General features: G+C 39.4%; 1 pseudogene; it reads left to right on the top strand.

The window, feature by feature from the left end:
- Positions 1–3,108: 3,108 nt before the first annotated feature.
- Positions 3,109–6,676, top strand: LOC112924420 (tubulin alpha-1A chain-like; annotated as a pseudogene).
- The last annotated feature ends 9,752 nt before the right edge of the window (positions 6,677–16,428 follow it).

Here is a 16,428-nt window from a genome sequence, read left to right as displayed (position 1 = left end):
ATTGCAGAAGATAAGACCTTCCACCTTCATCAACTCCTAAGGATCAAAATTGTTCAGGGGAGAAATGATGAGGGAGCAGAGGGTAAGCTGAGGACAAAGCACAAGGACACCCTGCACCCCATGGATGGAGAATGTGAAACATTCTTCCAGGAAACTTCCAACTATCTTAACATTAATGCTTTGCTAGAGGGACAAACAACCTTGATACAAACAACCTGATAATAGCAAGGCCTCCAGTATCCTGGGGGTCTGCTTTAGTATATGAAAGTCCTTTTGGACATTATCTCTCCCCACCCCATATTTTAAATCAACCATTCTTCAAAACCCCAGTGCAGCAGCTCTTTCTGCCCACAAGTCCTGTCCCTGCGCTTTAATAAAATCACCCTTTTGCACTAATAATAATAATAATAATAATAATACAATGTGAATGTAGGAGCACCTGGCTGGCTCAGTCAGAAGAATGTGTGGCTCTTAATCTTGGGGTTGTGAGTTTGAGTCCTTCATTGGGTGTAGAGATTATTAAAAATAAAATCTTTTTTAAAATAAATAAATAAAACAATAAAATAAATTGTGAGCGTAAAGATTGTTTAAAAAATAAGAGAGTGCAGAAAGCTTAAGATGACTTAAGAAAATATAGCTATATATATGGAAGTCTGGGTTTGTAAACTCTTTATTTGTTTTGTTAATCCACACTCCTCTCAAGTGTTTGAAGCTCAGGGGTTCTGGCACTAAAGAAGGCCACTGAAAAACCCAAGTGGTGTGACTCTCTGTATACAACATAAAGTTATTCTACTGCCATCTTAAAAATCTTCAATCATTTGTATTAGTAAAAATGAAGATATATTCAATGACGTTATCAAGAAAACAAACTAGGTTAATTGAATATAACCTACCTATAAATATACATGATTGCCTGGACTTACACAATGGTCATGTGTTTTGCATATTGTTGTTTTCTAAGGGAATGTGGATTGAAGTTTTGATTGATTGTACTAATTCTCAGATTCAAACTGAGAACTATGTAATTCTTAGGCCCCTTTCATGTCCTCTATAAGCCTTCCTTGGACGTCTTGAAAATGACTTTCAAACGCTGAAATTAGTTTTCTTTCTAATCCCCTAGAGACCAGTGCAGTGAATTTCATCATGCCATAATGATTAAAAATGCTAAAATGAGTCATGATATAATTAGGAATTTCTTTGTCCAAATCAAGCCCCATGAACTCCATCTAACATCGGTTTCATTTATAAACACAGTCCATCATCCATCTTAATGCTGAAGATGAATTTTTGCAAGGCAACATAAATATATTATAACTTTAGGTATATTTATTAGTCAGCCAAAAATTTTTTAAGGTAAATGATAGTAAAGTATCCCAGGTGATTTGGCAGAAAAAAAAAAAAAAAACCATAGTAGGAGAGAACAAGAAAAGCTATAATAAGAACTAGAGGGAAGCCAGTATAGCCGAAACACAGGTGACAAAAGGAAGAAAGGCTTACTGTCTTAGCAGCTGGTAGAACAATTTCTCTAGGATTGTAGCACCATATTTTTCAAGAAATATTTTAACAAGCTACTTGGGATGAGAGGTGAGACTCCACGAGACATATTCAAGCTAAAAATGATAGCACTAAGCAAGAATGGAATCTCAAAATAGAAGGACACTTTGTTTTGTTGAACCCTTGGATAGAGTTGGGAATGTACATTTATAAACAAGAGCTGGAGCAAAGCCAAATCACTCAGGATAATAAAGAGATGAGTATAAAGAGCTTGGTACGGGGGCGAGGAAGAGGGGGAGTAGATCCAGGAAGGCTGTATACCTTGGAGGAAAAGTAGAAACAAAGGGGGAAACAGTCCTAGAAGTGTCAGAGCTGAAAAGGAACTTTGAACAAGAAATGTCAAATTTTGAATTGGGGGGTTGTTACTATACCATACATGCTAGAAGATCCCTTTCATCTTCTCTGTGAATTCTGTGTTTCTTACCAAAACTTTTGTAGAAGTGGACTTAAGATAATGTGAAGATATGCAAAAGTTCTATGTCCATGTGGGTGTAAAATAAAACAAAGGTTGCTTTTGTAGAGGAGACAGCTGGCATCTGGGCTTATACGTGGTGTAAGAGGAAAATGTAAGAGGGATGAGCCTTGAAGAATAAGTAGAATGATTTCACGAGAGGTTGTGTGAGTCATTTTAAAATGTATAACCCTTGGAATACCTGGGTGGCTCAGCCAGTTAAGCATCCAACTCTTGATCTTAGCTCAGGTCTTGATCTCAGGGTTGTGAGTTCAGGCCTCGTATTGGGTTCCACGCTGAGCATGAAGCCTGCTTAAAAAAAAAAAAATTATGCCCCTTATCTTAGGGCAAATAAATTTCAAATACTTAAAGAGAAAAATAATATGATCAGGATTATAATTTAGTAAGATGACTCTAGCAGCAATTCAGAGAATGGGTTGGAGGAAGCAATGGTAGAGGCAAAGGAAAGTTGCAAAGCATTGCAGCCGTTGAGGCAAGACATGTTAATGATCTATGCTGGTTAGAGTAACAGTGGAGATGGGGAGAACTGGACAATCTAGACACATGAGAAAGCTAAAATCAATAGGTCTTGATGATTGACAGGTTGTAAGTAAAAGATTATCAACCTCACAGTTTGCCCAGGACTAACAAGGTTCCCAAGACATGAGACTTCCAGTTTTAAAGGTAAGAAGACAGCTCCAGGCAAGCCATTCAAGTTTTCATGAAACTATAGGGATTTCGTACTAACACCAAGAAAGCTCTAGGAAAATGGGGATGAACCGGTCACCCTAATGGAGGTTGAAGTTATGGGTGAGTGAGGGTGGCATCTAATTTTTGGCTAGGGAATGGAGGTACCAATCACTGAGATAGGCAAGGCTGGTGGGAAGAAAATGCTCAGTTTTATTTGGACATGTTGAGTTCAGAGGCTTATGGAACACCAAAGGAGAAATGTCTAGAAGACAGTTAGGTCCTTTTAAGATGCTGGTACCTGGCAGTTTCTCTTACATTGACCACCTAATAACCACCTAAGAGTCATACTGTAAGAAGCAACAACCTCTTCTCTTCCTTTCTGCCATCTGCTTGGCAGCCACAAAGCAGCAACCATGCATGAATGCATCTCCATCCATGTTGGCTGGGCTACTATCCAGATTGGCAATGTCTGCTGGGAGCTCTATTGCCTGGAACATGGCATTCAGCCTGATGGCCAGACGCCAAGAGACAAGACCATTGGGAGAGGAGATGACTCCTTCGACATCTTCTTCAGTGAGACAGGTTCTGGGAAGGATGTGCCCAGGGCAGTGTTTGTAGACCTGGAACCCATTGTCATTGATGAAGTTCTCACTGGCACGTACCGCCAGCTCTTCTACCCTGAGCAGCTAGTTCATCACAGGCAAGGAAGATGCTGCCAATAACTCTGCCGGAGAGCACTACACCATTGGCAGGGAGATCACTGACCTTGTCTTGGACCAAATTCAGAAACTGGCTGACCAGTGCACAGGTCTTCAGGGCTTCTTGGTTTTCCACAGCTTTGGAGGGGGAACTGGTTCCCAGCTCACCTCTCTGCTAATAGAATGTCTCTCTGTTGATTATGGCAAGAAGTCCAAGCCAGAGTTTTCCATTTACCCAGCCCTCCAGGTTTCCAGAGCTGTAGTTGAGCCCTATAACTTCACTCTCACCACCCACACCACCCTGGGGCATTCTGTGCCTTCACAGTAGACAATGAAGCCATTTATGACATCTGTCATAGAAACTTCAATATTGAACACCAACCTACACTAACCTAAAAAGGTTGGTAGGTCAAGTTGTGTCCTCTATCACTGATTCTCTTAGATTCGACAGAGCCCTAAATGTTGATCTGACAATTCCAGACCAACCTGGTGCCCTATCCCCACATTCACCTCTCTCTGACCACATGTGCCCCTGTCATCTCTGCTAAGAAAGCCTACCATGAACAGCTTTCTGTAGCAGAGATCACCAGTGCATGCTTTGAGCCAGCAAACCGGATGGTGAAATGTGACCCTCGCTATGGTAAGTACACGTCTTGCTGCCTGTTGTACCATGGTGACATGGTTTCCAAAGATGTCAGTGCTGCCATTGCCACCATCAAGACCAAGTGTGCCATCCAATTTGTGGATTGGTACCCTACTGGCTTCAAAGTTGGCATTAATTACCAACCTCCTACTATGGTACCTGATGAAGACCTGGCCAAAGTACAGCAAGCTATGTGCATTCTGAGCAACACCACAGCCATTGCTGAAGTCTGGGCTTACCTAGACCACAGGTTTGACCTGATGTATGGAACACATGCCTTTTTTCACTGGTATATGGATGAGGGCATGAAGGAAGGAGAGGTTTTTGAGGCACATGATGACAAGGCTGCCCTTGAGAAGGATTATGAGGAAGTTGGTGTGGATTCTCTTGAAGGAGAGGGTAAAGAAGAAGGAGGAAAATGTTTTTATTATGGGTACCTTAGCTCAAGTCTTCTGGGAAACACACCTGGAGGACTAAAATACTATTCTTCATGGAGCAACTGGGCGGCACAGTCAAAAAGCCAGTTCTTGGTTTCAGCTCAGGTCATGATCTCAAGATCACGGTGTTGAGCTCCATATTAGGCTCTGTATTCAGCGCAGAGTCTGCTTGAATTTCTCGTTCCCTTGTCTTCTGCCCCTTTCATTCATACCCTCTCTCTCCCTATAATAAATAAATAAATCTAAAACAAAACAAAACACTGTTCTTCATTTGTAAGGTGCAAGCCCAGGGAAATAAGGGTAAGGAAAGGAGGAACAACACAAGGAGAGACTCAAACCAATGTGATGAGCTGCACCAAAGCACTGACTGCCACCTTATAATGATCTGTGAAGAAACACAATAGAATGCTCAGCAGGTGTAACTGCAGGCCTTTTTGAAGGGCTGTACAAAGGAGATACACCTCAGAGTAGTCCACATGGCTTAGATGGGAGCATTGGGAATTTACTTTATCCTTTGCGACTCTTGAATCTCATTGGTCAATATTTCTCCTATTAGAAACTTACTCCTCCACACTTTCAGGCTATGTCACCTAATCCCCTTGCAGTCATCAGGAAGTTGAATTCCATGCCCTGAGTATAGTTATTAATGCAATCTGAATATAGTTATTAATGCAATCTGAATAAAACATTAAACGTACCCTGGAACAGAGAGCTCAGTGTTTGGGCCATGGGAGCCATGCAGGCTCAAGTTTCCAACTCAGACTGCAGCCAGGGTGCAGCGATGGCAGTGGTGACAGACAACACAGTCCAGAGTCAAGCAATATCTTTATTTTTAAAAGTAATCAAAAGAGTCTAAGAAGATGCCCAAAATTTGTTTCAAATTAGTAGACAAGATTCAACACATTTAAATGTCATTGGAATTGAATCAATAGAGAAGAAATTGAAGGTATAGGAGAGAAGGGATCTCACTGACAGAAAAAATAGGTAGAGATACAAATAATTTCACAGGAAAGGTGAAAAGTGATTGTACATTCCCTACATAAACTCTCTTAAAACCCCTCAGTCCAGAAACATATTTATTTCATGCTCACGTCTTGAGCTGGGCACCATGAGAAAATCTATACTGTAGTCCACTAACCTTGATCTAGCCTTCCTCTGCCTTTAGGAATCATATGATGCAAGTTAAAGCCTTGTGCTTTTGAGAGCAGAGACAGAGATATAGTTTGGAATAAGCTATAATAATCAAATGGTATCAGTTGAATCACTATATTGCACACCTGATATAATATAACTAATGTAACATTGTGTGTTAACTATACTCCAATAAAAAATTCTTAAGATAAATAAAACCCCTGGTCCAGAACAGTTGGAACCCTTAGAGCTTTGGCAAAAGCAAACTTGAAACTTTTCTTGGGAATCTTCCCAGGACCAAGGACTCCCATGAAAAACAACACACAGGAAGAAGCAATCCATGTTGAATAAAAGAAAACCCCCAAAACAGATTTTCAGAGTTTTCATCCTTAAGAACCAGAGAAAAAGAAAACTCTGAGAGAAACTTTAAACATATTTAAAATGTTCAAAATGATAAAAGAAGAATAAAATAGAGGAATAAAAGGACTATTTTTTAAAAACAGATGATAATGACACAAAATTTCTGGAAATGAAGAAATACAATCATTAAAATCAAACACATAATGGATGGGTTGCATTGTAGACACTGCTGAAGAGAAAACTGATGAATTAAAAGATGGAACCTAGGAAATCAGCCAAAATACAGTTTAGGGAAAAAAAATGGAACACATGAAAGCAGAATCAAAAGAAATCATGGATAGAATAAGAAGTTCCAACAAACAGTTCATAGGGATTTCAGAACATCAAGAAGCAGAAAGATAGAATATTTGAAGACATAATGGCAGAAAATGTTCTAGAACTAAAGAAAGATCCATGTATGAAGCATGGTGCCTCTCAGTCTTAGCTACCTGTCCTACCTATCTCTTGTTTGAGCTAGTGTTGCACTGATTTAACTTTGTGCAGGCACAACCTTATTACACCTTATCTCATGCCCATGCTGCTCACTTCTCACTTGTTGCCCTCGGTGTTCTGTGTTGATATAATGGCAGAGATGCTGCAGTACCCATATACCCCCAATATGATGTCAAAAGGAAGCACCGGTAACACCACCAGACAGCAGTTTTTCTTCTAAAATTTAGGTTTTGTCTAGTATTCTCAATACATGGGCTAGGAATCATTGTTCCCACCACGGACCCTAGGGCTACCGTACCCACCTGATCATGTGAGTAAACATTTAACTATCCCAAGTGGTGTTCATTTCATTTCATTCTTCACAATAATTGCTACAAACCCTTCGATTCCACTTGAAACAATGGCAACCTGTGTTTGGACAATACTAGCTTCCTGATCTTTATCAGAAAAAAAGATGCCCTCATTGTCATTTGAGATTGTAATCGGTTGAAGGATTTCATACTACACTATGGGATGTAATACAGTCCTTCCAGCTTTGTAGTTAAACATGATTTGATTCTTAAAGGAAAAATCATTTATAATTTTATATTTACTTTTCAAGAAACAAGTTTATATTGCTTCCATAAGACAAATGATCAAGATAGCTCTGATACCCAGGATACAAAATCTCAGGTGAATCAGTACCATGTACAGCAATGAGCTAAGGAAGTCACTTTCTGAAGGTTTCCAGTCTCCTAACTTTGCAAGTCACCTCAAGGAAGAGGTAGGGGAAGGGATAGGTTTACTCTTTGTGTACCTTAGGGAGCACCAGAAGGGAGGTTTCTTCCTCTTCCTTTCCTCCTCCTCCTTCTCTCAATTCTTTTTTTTTTTTAATATTTTATTTATTTATTCATGAGAGACACACAGAGAGAGGCAGAGACATAGGCAGAGGGAGAAGCAGGCTCATCGAGGGGAGCCCATTGTGGGACTTGATCCCAGGACTCCGGGATCACGCCTTGAGCTGAAGGCAGGCCTTCAATCACGGAGCCACCCAGGTGTCCCTCCTCCTTCTCTCAATTCTACCAGATGGAGATGTTGGTGATCTGGTAATCCCAGAAGCTCTATTAAAAAAGACAAAAACTTTGAATTGCACCCCATCCCACTCCCAGTGGAAAGTGCATCCTGGAAAAGAGTTACAAGTCAAAATCTATTGAGATTCCAAACCAAGACACAAAACAATCCCTCTTGTAATCCTCTAGAATCTCAATAACAAGACCTTCTCCCTTTCTCCCTTTCTCCCTTTCTCAAGGACGTCCTCATCCCAGAAGAGGGTGCTATCTAGGCCACTAGAAACATTTCCACCCAATTCCTCCTCTTATGCTCTAGAAACTGAGAGAAATTGAAGAAAAAAAAAATGAATGTGACGAAGACACAAAGATATGGGTGGAAATTTAGTATATTAAAGGTAGTATATTAAATTTATGCAGGGACACCAAAAAATGAATTTTATTTTCTGATAGAAGACTCAAAACTAAATTCCAGGGTTCTTTTCCCTTTCCCTAAACTCTCTTAACTGTCACAACACATTAATTCATGTTCTCTGTCCTCATTCTAAAATATAAGACTTATGACCGAGTACACCAAACATTCCTGGCTATTGGACTATGTTCTCCCACACCTATACCTTCTCTTCCCATCAGCCAAGTTGTCTGTTTATCAAAAATCAGTTTATGGAGCACCTGTGTGGCTGAGCAGTTGAGCATCTGCCTTTGGCTCAGGGCATGATCCAAGGGGTCCTGGATCGAGGCCCACTGCCTGTGTCTCTGCCTCTCTCTGGGTGTCTCTCATGAATAAATAAACAAATCTAAAAAATAAATAAAATAAAACCCCTAAAACTTTCTTAAAAATCAATTTGTGATGTGTTTTCCTTATTCTAATTGCTTTATTGAGTTAAAAATGTTATAAACTAATGAAGTATGCGTGAGAAAAGAGAGGTAGATTTTGGTGAAATTTAAACTGAATGCTTTGTAAAAACTAGATAAAGGCAGTTGCTAAAAAAAAAAACTGCTGTCAAGTTAAGTGAGTGAGATAAAAGATTGGTGAAAAAATTAAGATCTCAAGGGATATTGCACTAAGGTTGATTTGCAAATGTCTTTAAAGTTTTGTTCAGCTCTCAAGAAACCAAAACTGAAAATTATAGACAATGAATTACGATTAAGATTAAAGCAAAAATAAAACAACTTAGAACAATGAGGGGATTCACACATAAAAAAATAAAACAAGGCACTGGCCTAATATCAAAATATCCATGCATGTATGTACATCTTGGGGGTTTAATATAAAATAAAATGTCAATGTGTGTCACATTTTGAAAGAGTCCCTACTTTGAGTCTTTAAATTCCTTACCATTCTCTAGAGCCTTCCACTGTGCGATACTTCCATGCTTATCTTCCAAATGCTGTGTTCATTGGCTTCCCAATGCCTGCCCACCAAATGAAACTCTGGGGTCACAGAAAATTCTACCTAATTTTATCTAACTTGATTTTTTAATTTTATTTTCTAGCTGTATAATTTATGGGTAGCCCAACCAGATTCACAGTTCTCTGAACCCGTGTTCTAAATTTAAGCTCATGCTAGTCTCTTTACTTGGAAGAAAGAGAGGCAGGCAGAGAGGGAGGAAAGAAGGAAAGAAGGCAGGGAGGGAGAGAGGAAGAATTAGCTGGATGAGGAGGCTCCAGTGACAGGTGTGAGGCAGTGATGATTTCATCCCATCACAGAACCTCTCAAGGCATCTGACCTCCCACTCAGCTCTAGCTCCCCACTCAGTACACGGATTCATGATGATGTGCTAAAGTACTGCTAAATGTGGCAAGCATGGGGAATACATCAACAGACATAGATGACATCAATCACGGAAGAAAGCAGAATTCAAAAATACTATAAGCAGAGCGTAGGTAGCTAACCTTAAAAGGAATAGATATAAATTTTGAGTGATGTAGAGAACTAATGTTCATTTGACTGTCTTATTCTGTAAATTTGCTCAAGTTCACAATAAAAGGAAAATTTTGAACATATGCAAGATGCTCTACAAGCTGAAGACGTTAGTTACAACGTGAATTAGGGGAAACTAAAGTGTTCTGGGTTGGGAAGGAAAAGACAGGACCATTAGTTAGCAACCAGTTGAGCCCCAACCTGGGAGTTCTTAACCAACAGGCGATGTGATTTCAAAATAATTTCTAATATATTGAATCTTTTTAGTCCCTTCATTTCTCCCTCATTCCTGAACCAAGATGGAATTAATAAATCGATTATTTTTCTATCCTTTTACTTTACTTTCCTGCCTGTAATTTTATTTTTCACTGGTTCGATAAAGTTTTTCTTAAAAGTGACAGAATTATGAAAACTCTAAGCTAGAAAAGACCTTGAGCAATTATCTTGCACTTCCCTACTTTTAAACAGCATCACAATAATGCTATCCCAGGCAGATGATGAGCTATGTTATTTTTTTAAACCTCCAGAGGAGAAGATTCTACAATCTCCCAAAGTTAACTACTCTCACCGTCAGGAAATTCTTCCTTATATAATCTCAGTCTCTCATGCTGTTCTTCAAATCAGTTTCCACTCGGCAGAGCTGAGTCGATATTGAGAACAGCTGGTCTTTGGCCTCCACGTAGCAATTCCTCATTGCTGCCACTGTAACGTAATGAGATTGAATTTGCTGTATAGCTTTGATTTAGTCCTTAGCTTATATCTTTCTCCAAGCTGATTAACCCCAACTCCCCAACCTACCCAGAGAGTTCATTCATATTCTTATCTGTACTCCTGAATCACATTGTAAGGATCTCTACCAGAACATTATCACAATTTAGTGTGGTTATATGTTTGCCTGATTGGCTCCCCATACCTCCTTCTGCCTTATTTGTGTACCTATCTCTGTGATTGGCATATAATAGGTCCTCAATGAGTGACTTGAATGAATCAATGAACTGATGAAATGGCATCCAGATAACCCATTTTCTTCTAATCATTCAGCCATGGTTGTGGCGGTCTTCTGTTAAGTTTCTTTTGACAACAAGGAACAGAAACCAACTCTAGTAGTTTGAGGAAAACCAAGGAATTTATTGCAAGAAGACTGGAATATCTTACCAAATCTAAGGAAGAATAAACCAAGGCTCAGAAAGGGTTAGAAGTAGTGGAGTTCCGTGTATTTCTTCTGCAGGAGGTGGTAGGTCTTCCTTCCAGAGCAACTTCCAAGAATGCTGTTGCTCTTCTGGCAACATTTCCAGTTTGTAAGAGTGACAAACTGATTGACTTACCTTAGATAAGATGAAAGGCCTGTGCCAGTGAGCCATGGTCCAGGAGACTCTTTCCTAACATGGAGATGGCTGTCAGGGTGGAGAGAGAGCACAAACAGAGCTCAGATCTGCACATGGAGTGGCTCCTTCAAGACGGGAACCCTGCAATGTGGAGTCACCACAAGAGATGCCTCCTATAAATACTTACTGATCCTTCAGGCCCACTGTCACTGTTGAGTTCTTGGGAAGATGTGAGAGAGCTGAATAAACAAGGTAATTCAACCTTATTTTTTTTATTTTTTTATTTTCTGCCTATTTTTCTTCCAGCCTCTGATACCATGATTTAAGAAGATAAAAACCTGCCTTACTCAGTTGAAGTGTAAATTTCCTTTGAACTATGGATCAGTGCTTGAGCTAATGACAAATATTATCACAAGATTTATGGCACACAGAAAAGTCTTTCTTTCTGAAATTTGGTGCACTTTGTATGTCACTGAATTGGTAGCAGACTCATACATGAGATACTCAATAACAAGGAATAAATAGGTAGTGGCCAAGACTTCAAACACCCTTCCGGTTGGCTCAGCAAGGTTTCAACAACCTGTCTTGAGTTTCCTCATAAAGAAATCTGCACCAAAAAAAAAAAAAAAAAAAAAAAAAAATGGAGAAGGAGGAAGAAGAAGGAGGGAAGAAACAGTGAATGGATCAGCTACATACTAGTAACACTTGGCGATAATTTAGCAGTCTTCAATTTAAGTCAGATTCTTTTATAAACCTTATCTCATTTTGTAATTGAGTTAAACAGCTACAATAGGTGAAAACAAACAAATTCTTTCTAGTTCTGCCCATGAAGAGGAGTCCATTTCCCACTCCTTGAATAGGGGCTGGCCTCAAGATTTGGTTTAACTGAATGAGGAAGTGACATTGAGTAAGTTCCAAGCCTAAGTCTCAGGAGACCTTGTGAGCACACCACATAAGAGGACAAGAAACCATGTGGGAACTTCTGAGTTTTGGGGCATTTGCTACATAAAAATAGATCACCTGTACACCACCAAAACATATAGCTAATATTAGACTATAGTAAAAGAACTACGGGTCTAATAAGGCATTTACAATATATATATTTTTCAAAGTATCTCTTGCCTTTTGCTTGGTATGGAATAAATCTACAGTCTTCCTTCAAAAATTTTAATTATTTACACCACACACACACACACACACACACGCCTATATACATATTTTTATAACCCCTCAATTTAAAAACATGTTAATCTTGATTTCCTAACATTTGGAAATAACGTTCCTGTTCAGACTGGCTAATGCAGGATCATTCTTCTCCAGGTCTTTAAAGACATTTAGACAGTCTATAAAATCTTCTTCAGAATGTAAGACCATTTTCAAAATCCTCGCTACTCTTTTTGCATCATTTACGGAGAGAATTAAACTTATGTTTTATATGTTTCCAGTTCTGTTCTCCTGAGTGAGTTATCTGAAAGTTAACTGGGTAGTTGAAATCGATGGACCATCTCCCTGGTTGTGGAGACTTGGCTTCGTTCCACTTCATCATCCCTGACTTCTTGATTTGGAGATCTGTCACAAGCTCCTGCTGTGAGATCTTCTTTATTCTGTTTTCCTTTTATCTTTACCCAGACACTTTCAAGAATTCTTTGTTCTTCCTATTTCCATAGTTACTTTGGCATTTGAATATCCTCCTATGCCTCATCCTGCTAGATAGAGAAGTCTATGGATGCTTAGTTTGAATATGGAATGAGAGCTGGGATACTTAATAAGTAGCACAGAAGCCAGCCTAGAAATTCCCACAGCTGGCCATATCATATAGCCTCTGTACTCCTTATTTTACTTTGTTTTTGATAATATTCTGCTTCTCAAAGACTTAAACAAGTCACAAGTTCTTGCCTTAAAAAATCATATTCACTTTGTATGACTCCACCTTTTATTCATTTTTAATCTAATACCTTTATCCTTTGTAAGTTTCCACTTTCTGATTTTCTTTTTTCCCATGATAATTTGCTTTCTATTCCTCATTCACTCTACTCCCCTCCCTTTTATCTCAGAAAAGTAATCACCCAGATAAACCATAGACCAAAAAACCAAACTCTGTGGAACCAAGTTAGAACATTATTTTAGGATAATTCTTCAAACCCTACTATTCCCCCAGGCACCAGTATACCATAGAACCACATCCTTCTCATCACATTCACAGCTTGCTCTTCTAGAAAAAAATAACGCTTTTATGGAAGAGGGGATGTTAGTGTGCTTCATGAGGAGACGGAGTCACTATTGACTAAAAATATTGAAAAGAAATTCTTCTAATTTTTTTATATATGGAATTTAGATTAGAGGGGAGGGGAAAGCAGGAAAGACAACCATTTGATCCCATTCTTCAAAAAGCACTACCAAGCACCTTGGCAATATCACACTGTATTCCAATGCCTCAGTTTCTAATATGCTTTGCATAAATCGTCCCATATGTGAAGAGGGTAAGGAGATAATAAACGAACTTTGTACATGAAAAACTAATTTTAATACACTATACAAATGTAAGAAAAAGTTATTTCCTTTTTACACATAAGCAAAAGGGGGGGGGGAGTCTGAAGGTTGAAAACCTGCCCAATCTGATACACCTGGTCTCCTGACTGCTAGGAACTTTTGCATCACACTCTCTTCCCACAAGGCAAGGATACATGGAAATCACTGACTTGAAAGAGTTTACAATCAGTTATAGAAAAACGTCATACACACAAAAGAGCAAATAATATCATCATCATCATCATCATCATTTAGTGGTTTGCCTTGTTCTAGTCATTGTTTTACATACAATGATTCCTTTGATTGTCTCTGTGGTCTTCTAGAGTAGAAGTAACTCCAGCAAAGAGAGGTTTAGTGACTTGACCAAGGTCACTAGGAAGGTGAACGGTAACACCAGGATTTGAAGTCAGAGCTATGCCTAGCTCCAGAGTCTATGTGTTGGACTGCTAGGTTCTACTAACTCTCTATGAAACAGTATATAGAGTGCATTCCATATTCATGGTTTAATAAGCATGGTAGAGTGTCAGGGAAATTCATTTTGAGGGAAAGAAAGAAAGAAAAAAAAACACAGGCAAGCATTCATCTCACCAAAAACAGAAGAAAAAAAAAAAAAGAAACAAAACAGGGATGCCTGGGTGGCTCAGTGGTTGAGCTCCTACCTTAGACTCAGGGCGTAATCCCGAGTTCTGGGATCGAGTCCTGCAGGGGGCTCCCTGCGAGGAGCCTGCTTATCCCTCCACCTGGGTCTCTGCCCATCCCTCTGTGTCTCTCATGAATAAATAAATAAAATCTTTAAAAATAAACTAGTATAGAACAAGAAACTAGGATAAGATTTTTATTTAACTGGCGGAAGCTAAGAAAAGATCATAGCAGAAAACTGAAAGTCTGTACTTGGCATTTTCAGGAACTGCCAATTAAACCACTCTGACCAAAGCAGAGGATCGGGGTAAAGGTATAAGGATGACGTCTTAGGTATGTACATGTTGTGGCTGGTGTACAATGAAAAGTTAAGTTAAAACTCAGTAATAAACACTGGGAAATCACAAAGGCTTCTTAGTAAGGAGCTAAAGTCCTTACTAAGATGTGATGTGATAAATGGACGAGATTCAGGAGGGGAAGACACAAAATCTGCAGGAAGGAGTTCAGCAACTCTTGCAAGCATCCTGGTGGCATGAGGTAACAAGGACTGGTACTAGAGTGATGTGGAGGGGAAGGGGAGGATGAAGAGGCCAGAACTGACATTATTCACAGAACATTCACAGGTCCTGGTGACAGGATGGGGAAAACCCTGGATGTCCAAGACATGACCCAGACCCTCACACGATACATACTGTTCCCTGTAGAGCTCCTGTAGCATTAGAATTTGCAACCTCTCAACTGTATAGCTCTGGGAGAGTTCAGCAAAGGCATTTGCCTGCAGGAGATGGAAAACCAAAGAACTGTGGCCCCACCCTAAGCCAACAAAAAGGAATAAAAAATGAAGGAGATGTCTAATAACCAAGAGAGGATTTTTTTTTTTTCGAATAAAGGGGGCTTTAGTCATTAACAGCAACACCTTGAACAAGCAATTTATATTTTCTGAAACTCAGCTTCCTGGCTTGTAAAATGAAACTAATCCCCCCCCCCCCAAAAAAATTGTTGATGCCATTTAATGAGTCATGCTGCATACAACCCTCAGGATAGTGCCTGGCATTGAGTAGATACTAGTAAATGACAATAATTATAATTGTAGGTATTCTTTTCTGAGGCAATTACAAACTTGAGGTGCAAATGCAAGCTAGTGTTTCTGTGTATTTTATTCATGTATGTGAATTCTGTGTATTTTTATTCTGTGTATTTTATTCATGTACTAGCTCTGTGCAAAGCATCAGAAACACATAAAGAATAAACTTAGTTTACATCCTTGAGAAATTCCTTGGTAAGAAGTAGAATAGGGTGAAATGTATTAATAGAAGCATTTTTGAAGTGGACAATACCATCTAAGAAGAAAAATTGTGAATCAAAGACTGGGAAGAGGGGATCCCTGGGTGGTTCAGCGGTTTGGCACCTGCCTTTGGCCCAGGGCGCGGTCCTGGAGTCCCAGGATCGAGTCCCCCATCAGGCTCCCTGCATGGAGGCTGCTTCTCCCTCTGCCTGTGTCTCTGCCTCTCTCTCTCTCTCTTTCTGTCTATCATGAATAAATAAATAAATCTTAAAAAAAAAAAAAAAAGACTGGGAAGAGACAAAATTCAAGACCAGAGTCAAGAAGAAAGTATATGGGGAAAATGTCACAAAAGGTGAAAGTGAAAGAATAAATCTTAGATTATTTCTTAGATACAGAATTTGACATTTCTGGAAAGATACAACATTTCCCACTCCACAGAATAATGACTATCCACAAATAATAACTATGTAACAACTAACTCATGTATCACTTACTGCCTACCAGGCACTATTCTAAGAGCTTTATACATATTAGTTCACTTAATTTGCAGAACTTTTGACATAGCTTCTATGCTTTCACTTGTAAAAATGAATAAACAAAGGCCCACGGAGGTCAGTAATTTGTCCAAGATTAGTTGACTACTAAATGGTGGAACTACAACTTAAAACTAGGCACGTCTGGCTCCATAGAATAGGCTTTTAGGGGCATCTACTGTTAGATCCTGGAAGAAGGGAGGTATTTCATGGCATCTTACATCTTACTCTTAACATCTTTGGAAGAGTAAAAGAAAGTGTAATATGGCCAACCCAGTATGCCATTTTCCTGGAATATGTATGCAAGTAGCTTGATGGAATCTGTCCTTCCACTTTTTCTGATCAAACTTTGCTATCAGGAAAGACCAGAGTAAAACCATGGGTCTGAAGTTCTGAGGAGAAAAGTAACAAGCCTCAGGCATGCCTAGGAGCAAGGCATGCCATCCCTGCTTTCCAGGTGAGTGCTGGAATTCTGGGAGACAAAGCTGAATTGAGGAAATGAAAGACTGACCATCAAAATGAGGTTACAGAATGGGATATGGGTTGCTGTCACACTTAAGATATTGGAATGAAGACACCCTCCCAGAGTGAGTACAACGCTGCTGAGTCAGGGAAGAAAGAGGTTCCCGATGGCTTGCCAGATGAATACCTGGCTCCTTGATACAATTCAAGGGCACATCAGATGGACACG

This window comes from Vulpes vulpes, chromosome 3 (genome assembly GCF_048418805.1).
Source record: "Vulpes vulpes isolate BD-2025 chromosome 3, VulVul3, whole genome shotgun sequence".
In the NCBI taxonomy this organism is placed as follows: Eukaryota; Metazoa; Chordata; class Mammalia; order Carnivora; family Canidae; genus Vulpes; species Vulpes vulpes.
The sequence above is the reverse complement of the archived record's forward strand: the minus strand, read 5'-3'. Positions and strand labels throughout refer to the sequence as shown.